The sequence below is a fragment of the Cebus imitator genome, unplaced genomic scaffold (genome assembly GCF_001604975.1).
Source record: "Cebus imitator isolate Cc_AM_T3 unplaced genomic scaffold, Cebus_imitator-1.0 Scaffold58, whole genome shotgun sequence".
Taxonomy (NCBI): domain Eukaryota; kingdom Metazoa; phylum Chordata; class Mammalia; order Primates; family Cebidae; genus Cebus; species Cebus imitator.
The window spans coordinates 3242384-3250285 of record NW_016107373.1 but is presented as its reverse complement, the minus strand read 5'-3'; the positions used below and the strand labels follow the sequence as shown (position 1 = coordinate 3250285).

Sequence of the window (7902 nt, the reverse complement as noted above, 5' to 3'; positions counted from 1 at the left end):
TTGACTTGAATCGGAGGAGGGTGGTAGGGGGAGAGACAGCAGAGGTCAAGGTGTCGCAGCAGGGAAGAGCTGTGAGTTTGCTGGAACAGCAAAGGGACCAGTACCTAGAAGAAAAGGGCCAGATGAGAAAGGGGAGAAGTTTAGATGGGGGCTGGGGTTAGACTGAAGATCCTCAAATGTCAAAAAGGAATTTCCATTTCTTCCACTGGGAGCCCCTGAGAAAATAATGATGAAAGGATCTAGGGTGGCTCATGCCTGTAATCCCAGCACTTTGGGAGGCCTAGGGAGCGGATCACTTGAGGTCAGGAGTTCGAGACCAGCCTGGCCAACATGGTGAAACCCCGTCTCTACTAAAAATGCAAAGAATTAGCCAGGCGTGGTGGTGGACGCCTGTAATCCCAGCTACTTGGAGGCTGAGGCAGGAGAATCGCTGGAGCCTGGGAGGCAGAGGTTGCCATGAGCCGAGGTTGCACCATTGCACTCCTGCCTGGGCAACAAGAGCAAGGCTCTGTCTTCAAGAAAAATAAAGGGGGGCCTAGCAATATATAAGGTGCTGGGTGCTTATGCATTTTAACTCATTTAATATTCACGTGTTCAAGACATTTAATATTGTCGAAGATTATGTTCCTATCATCAACAACTGTTATTATCCCTGTTAGGGATGAAGAGACTGAGGATCACAGAGGGGAAGTAATTTTCTCAAGGTCACGCAGCTGGGGGGTGGAGGCAGGAGTAGAACCTTCACCCACCCTCCGTGTTGCCCTCCGCAGGTGGGAGGGGTGGGTGTGCTGGGCTGAGAATCTGGGCCGGGCTCCTCCAAGCTCTGCCTCTGCTTTGCTGTGTGGCCTCGACTAGGAGCTTCTTGCCCTGCTTCTGTGGAATGAAAGGGAGCTATAGGAGGAGGGTGTCCAAGGGACAAGAGATGGGCCTAGAGGAGAAGCAAGGGGGGCAGGAGGGGCTGTGTCCTCAGCAGGCTAGGTGAGGTCCCAGCTCAGGAGCATCCTGAGAGCTCTGGCGGACCTGGCCTGGAGCTCATTAGCCCCAGGGAGGAGAAGCGCAAGGGCGGCAACCTTTGCGAGGGCGAGCCGGCGTCGCGCTGGCCCTGACACCAGGCCCGGCACCCACGAACATCTGGCCTGCTCTCACGCAGGCCTGGAGAGAGGCTCTGTCTAAGGGTCAGAGGTGGGGTGCAGACTGGCGGGGAGGACCTAGCTCTGCCCTGGGAGTTATGGGACCTTGGACCAGTTTCCCCATCCATCCTGGTGATAGATGAGGCTGGCAGCCCCCTTCCTGGGCCCCCTTCCAAACCTCACATTCCCAGGACCTGTGAGTGTGGGGAGAGGTCAGGAAGATGGGACCTCCCTGGAGGCCTGGGGGAGGACGGCCGAGGTGAGCCGGCACAAAGACTGCAGAGTCCTGAAGTCCAGTGCTTAGAAAGAGCCCTGGAGGCCGGGCGCGGTGGCTCACGTCTGTAATCCCAGCACTTTGGGAGGCTGAGGCGGGCGGATTACCTGAGGTCAGGAGTTCGAGACCAGACCGACCAACATGGAGAAATCCCATCTCTACAAAAAAACACAAAAAAACTAGCTGAGCGTGGTGGTGCTGGCCTATAATCTCAGCTATTCGGGAGGCTGAGGCAGGAGAATCGCTTGAACGTGGCAGGCGGAAGCTGCCGTGAGCTGAGACCGTGCCATTGCACTCCAGCCTGGGCAACAAGAGCAAAACTCCATCTCAAAACAAAAAAAAAAGGAGCCTTGGAAAACTAGCCCATGGTTTGAGCCACTTAGGGTCACAGCAGCGGAGGAGTGGCCACGGGAGTGGGGTCCTTATCCCATCACCCCAGGCTCCGACAGCTTTCTTTGCCTCCCTCGGTGCCTGTCTTCATACCGGGGGTGTGAGTCAGGCCTCCACTGCTAAAGAACAGCCTGACAAGGCCCGACCCAGACTCGCCTCGTTTCACAGAGAGAACCGCCCAGAGAGGGGAAGGGACTGGCTTGAGCCACAGCCAAGAGGCTGAGGGGACCGCGGTGACAGAGGACTGCCACCTCCACCTCCCTATCCGCGTCCCTCCAGCGTGTCTGCTTCTGAGGAAGCAAGACCAGCAGTCTACCAGGATGTGCTCACGCCGGCGCAGAAGAGTCTCCCGAGGTGTGGTCCACTCGGACCGCCGGCTGTCCTGGCGTCTTCTCTGGGAACCTACACCGCTCCCTGTGTTCTTCGCTCCTGGTTTCTCCCTCCTCAGAATCCCAGGCTGCTGAGTGTTTCATTTCGCTTTCCCTCAGAGGGGCAGATCCGTGTGCTGGGGAGGTCTGGAGGTGCCCTGGCCTTCCCTGGCAGGTAGAACTTAAAAACAGACCAAGAAACGAAACCGCAAAGCGGACGCCTGTCGACCGCTAGGTGGAGGCTGACGGCTTCCCGAGGTCCCGTCGGAGCAGGATTGCCCCTCTTTGGATGGGGGGGACACCGAGGCTCAGAGAGGGGAATGGGCGCCCTTGGTGTGCCCCGCTGGGACTAGAACCCACGCCTGGAGACTCCAAGCCCCAGGCAGCCTGTGGCCTGCTCTGCTGAGGTTTTCTGCATCTCTCCCGGGGCCTCCTCCCTGACACAGAACACCCCGGATCTGCTAGGGCCGCGGCATCTTCGGGTCTCATTTGACCCTCGGTGGGCCTGGACCGCAGTGAGCGGGGCGGAGAGCGTTTCAGAGTCAAGGGCGACACCTGCTGGACGCACATGAGCATGACATGCTGCGGCGCGTCACCCGGGCGGGGGCACATTCACTGCCTGACGTCCTTCCTCCCTCCGTGCGTGTTTGTTGAAGGCCTGCTAGATGCAGCGTCTCCGAGGTGACAGAGACACTGAATGAAACCTGGTCTTTTCCCCCCAAGAGATTTCCAGGCAAATATAGAAAGTATATGGCAATAATTGCAACGTAAAGTATGAAAACCAATGGTTTTTACTCCCCCCCGCCTTTTAATTACGTAGTGGAAATAAATCTCTACGTGAAAATGTAGTTAACAGGTCAGGTACGGTGGCTCACACTTGTAATCCCAACACTTTGGGAGGCCGAGGCAGGAGGATTGCCCGAGCTCAGGAGTTTGAGACCAGCCTGGACAACATGGTGAAACTGCGTCTCTAGCAAAAATACCAAAATTAGCGGGGCGTGGTGGCATGCACTTATAGTCCCAACTGCTCCGGAGGCTGAGGTGGGAGGATTGCTTGAGCCTTGGAGGTCAAGGCTGCAGTGAGGTGAGATTGCACCGCTGCACTCCAGCCTGGGTGACAGAGTGAGACCCTGTCTCAAAAAAATAAAAATAAAAAAGTAATTGACACTAATAGCTAACACGTAGTGAGCACTCACTATGTACTAGGCATGGTCCTAAGTGCCTTACCTGAATAAACTGATTCACTTCTCCCAACAACCCTTAGGAGGCAGGTACATAGCTCCCCTGTACAGATAAGGAGACTAATGATCAGAGAGGGTGAGTAACCTGGCCAGGGTCACACAGCTCGAGAGACGCAGAATCAGGATTTGAATGCAAGCAGACTGGCTTTGAAGCCTTGACTTTCATCTCAAGGTAATACTGCCTCTCTGTATACCTGGTACAAGTGAGGCTTCTCTGGCAGTAGGGGTTGAGGGGGATGTGAGGTAGGAACCACGCTTGCGCTGCCCATCCCCCACCTCCTCTGGACACCTAGGGAACCATCAAAAGCTGGTGACCCCAGTGTGGAAATCAGTGCATACATGACGTTGATGGGTCTTAAGCAGGGAAGAGGGAAAATTCTTTTTGAAGGAGAATTTGTGTTATTTTAATCATTTTTACGTACAAAAAACAAAAGTGTACATTTAATCCAATTAAGTGGCAAGTTCATTAACCTTTGTCTTTTCCAACTTGGCAATGTAAGCCACAGATTTGGAACCCAGGACATTGCCTCCTCAGTGACGACAGCTCTTATCAACATCTGCCCTTGTAATCGGTCCTGATAGCTTCCACCAGCTTAGCCAAAGGTCCTTTGTCTTCTGAGTTAACCTGTGTGAAGGCAACAGTGGTGCGGATCTTCCAGTTGACTGGACCTCCCAGTCTTGCCTTCCCTTAATGATACAATCAGGTACCCCCATTTTACGACGCAGGGCAGGCAGAAAGACCACAAGCTCAACGGGATCCCCATCGCGTGCAATCATCACCAGCTGAACCTTCTTGTTCTCCACCAAGGTGGTGATGGTGTTGACTCCTGCTTGAAGGACAGATGTCTCTTAGTGAGGATGTCCCCTTTGCTGTCAGCTTTCTTCTCTTGCTTTGTCTCTGGTCTGTACTTGTGGGTCAGCTTAAGCAGCTGAGTAGCTGTTTGGTGGTCCAGGGCCTGGACCAGGGTGAACTTGTTAATAATCACAGGGGGCACGTTCAGCTGCTTAGAGAGGACGGCTCTCTGCTGCTGCAGCCTCATGTAGCGCGGCCATTTCACAAAGCAGCTGAGGTTACTTTTAGGCTGCATGTCCAATGCCAAAATTCCTAGGCCTTTTCTTAAATGGGGGGATTCACCACTTTCTTGTCTTCCTGCTTCTCCATGACAGTAGGGGCGGGGGCCACCTTCTTCCCCTTCCCCTTTGTTCCTCTTGGCATCTTGGGAAGGTGAAGAAGTAGAAAAAAATAGATTTACGTGTTACCCCAGGGGTGGAGCAAGGAACTCAAACCAGAAGCTGTGATCAGATTTGGGGGGCTGAACTGGGGACGGAGTGGAGGGCACAGGGCAGAGGGAGAAGGATGTCTTGTGTTCACTGAGGAGACCATGTGGCCATAAGCTTCATTTTTAATTTACTTGGAGTGAGGTATGTTTCTAATTTGTCCATGAGCCAACCAATTTATTCACAGTCATTCGTAGAATACCTACTATGTGCCAGTCACTGTCCTTGATGCTGGGGACGTAGTGGGAAACAAGGACATAGGTCCTGTTCTTATGAAGCTCACACTCTTGGTGGGAGAGCCTAATAATGACCTAATAAGTAAATAAGATGAAGATGGCGATAGATATTATGGGGCAGATAAAGCAAGGCAACGTGCGGAGACAGGCCAGCCAAGCTGGTCTGAATTCTTACACTGCCACTGGCTGTGCAGATCTGGGAACTGAGCGTTTCTGGCAGAGGGAATGGCAGATGCGAAGGCCCCAAGGTGGGAGGGTGCTTTGAGACATTAGAGAAACAGAAATTGTGACTGAAGTGTGAGAGGAGGTCAGAGAACTAGGCAGGGGTTAAGCACGTGCTTCATAAAAATAAAATAACATAAAAAATGAAGCTTAGATTTTTTTATCCAGGGCAATAAAACACTTTAAGAAAGTTTGGGGCAGAAACGCAACAGGGTCTGATTTGCATTTGCAAAGTATCACTCTGATCGCTGAGAGGAGAAAGAGGGTAGGGTGGCAAGAGTGAGAGCCGGGCTGAGTGTGGGGGTTCACGCTGTCATCCCAGCACTTTGGGAGACGCAGGTGAGAGGATCACTCGAGTCCAGGAGTTCAGGACCAGCCTGAGTAACACAGCAAGACCCTGTCTCTAGAAAAAAAATTAAAATTAGTTGGGTGTGGTGGCATGTTCGTAGTTTCAGCTACTCAGGAGGCTGAGATGGGAGGGTCACTTGAGCCCAGGAGTTTGAGGCTGGCTGCGGTAAGCCGTGATCACACCACTGTACTCCCGCCCAGACAACAGAGTGAGATCTTATCTCCAAAAATACAAAATAACAATAAAAAAGACTGAAAACCGGGAGTTGAGTTGTCCAGTTAGGAGATGATTGCATTAAACCAGGAGGGAGTTGATGATGACTTGGAACAAAAGGTGGACGCGATGCAGATCAGAAGCAACGGAAGGAGTCAGATGTGTTTGGAGGCAGAGGTGGCTGGGCTTACTGATGGGCTGGAAATATCGGGGTGGGTGGAGGAGATATTTCATAGGAAGGAACCAAGGGGATGTCCTAGAATTTGCACTGGATGAATGGTGCTGTGACCTACTTAGATGAGGATGGCGGGAGGAGCAGGTGTGGGGTGGAGGCCAAGGGGAACAAGAGTTCCACATGTGATTGCATGAGAAGAGGTGAGACATAAAAATGCGTATGTGAGTCCAGGAACTGCTGAACAGATCAGATTTGGAATTATAAATCTGGGTGTTGTCTCATCCAGAAACGGTGATCCATGATCAGGGAAAAGTCATTCCCAATTCTGTATCCAGCCATTAAAAGGGCTCCCATCGATATCGCTATTAACGCTTCCAATGTCAATGCCATCCTCGTATTACCATTATTGTCATCACGATCACCACCGTTACCGGCAATACAATCATCACTGTCACCACTACCGTCATCATCATCGTCACCATAATGACCTCTCATTAACTCACCATCATGCTTCACCATCCTTCTCATCATTGCAGTCATCACCGCCATCATCACTATAGCAACCAGCATCTTCACCATCATCACCATAGCAACCATCATCTCCATCATCACCATAGCAACCATTTCCATCATCGTCACCATAGCAACCACTATCATTCTCATTAGAGACCTTCATCAGCATTGTTACTATTGCCATCAGTGTTACCGCCATCTCTCCCACCATCAGTGTCACTAGCAACACCACCATTGTCATTCTCATCACAACTATGACAGCCATCTATCACCATTTCCTCCATCCCCAAGGCCATCGCCACCAGAAACAGCAGATCTCTATCTCCATTACAATCTCTATCATCGCAACCAAACCATTTCTATCACCATTATCCTCCTCATTATCTGTTATTTAATTTCATTCTTCTTGGAAAGCTGAAAGCCCTTGACTTGTGATCTCACTCATCTGCACTTTTCTTCACTGTTGCTGAGTTCACTTTTCCTACTTTATAGGTGAGGCAGGGGTGGCTCAAAGAGGGGGAGGTAACTTGTTGAGAAATAGCCATGGAGTAAAACGTGGAGGTTTTGGTTTGGGCAATGAGGATTAGAGTCAAGGATCCCTAGACTTTGAAGAAAAGTTTAGGAAAAATGTCACTCTGTGAATCTATGTAAACCAAATGAAACCAAGAGAGACTGCAAGGATGTAGATTAGTCTGCTGTTAACAAAGTCCCCACATTCAGTGGCTTCAGCAAAATCTCTCTCTCTGGCATGGCTGCTCAATGTTGGCAAGGACGCAGACATTCTACTATGTTTTTCCATCATCCCAACATGCAGTTTCATGCAGTTCAGGAAAGCTGACCAGTTTGTCTGTTGGGTTTGCATTCCAGGCAATGGAAATGGAGAAAAAAGAGAAGGCTTCCCTCTCTCTCCCCACCTCCTTTACCTCTTTAAGGATGTGACTCAGAAGCTGCAGACATCACTTCTGCTCACATCCTTGGCCAGAGAGAGGGGGCTCTGCCCATCAAGATAAAAGTTTGTATTCCATTATTTCTAATTATTATAGTAATATAATCTGATGTTTATTAGATAATTGCTACATGCTAAATTTTATAACAAGGACTGCACACATACCATTTCCAGTCTTGTGACACAGGAAAAAACTACTCTTTTTACTGCCTCCATTTTATGCATGAGAAAAGTGTTACTCAAAAAGGTTAGGCCAATTGTCTCCAAGCTACCTGCTGAGAGCTGATTGGCACACACTTCTCTAGGGGAGGTAGCAGGCTGGCAACCAAACGTCTGCTCACTGTCAAAGGTAATAGGACTCTGGAGTCAGACTGCCCAAGTTCAAAAGCTGCTCCTACCACTTCTCAGCTGTTTGACCATGAGCAAGCGATTGAGACCCTTTATATTTCTCCATGCTTCTTTTTTTATCTGTAAAATGGAGTCTTTAAGGATAAGATCTTAGCAGAATGCCTGACACACAGGGAGTGCTGAAAAATTATTAAGTACCATATCTCCTTGGTTTTCATG

At 50.5% G+C, this 7902-nt stretch overlaps 1 pseudogene; it reads right to left on the bottom strand.

The window, feature by feature from the left end:
- Window positions 1-991: 991 nt before the first annotated feature.
- Window positions 992-4619, bottom strand: LOC119471368 (annotated as a pseudogene).
- Between the last annotated feature and the right edge of the window lie 3283 nt (window positions 4620-7902).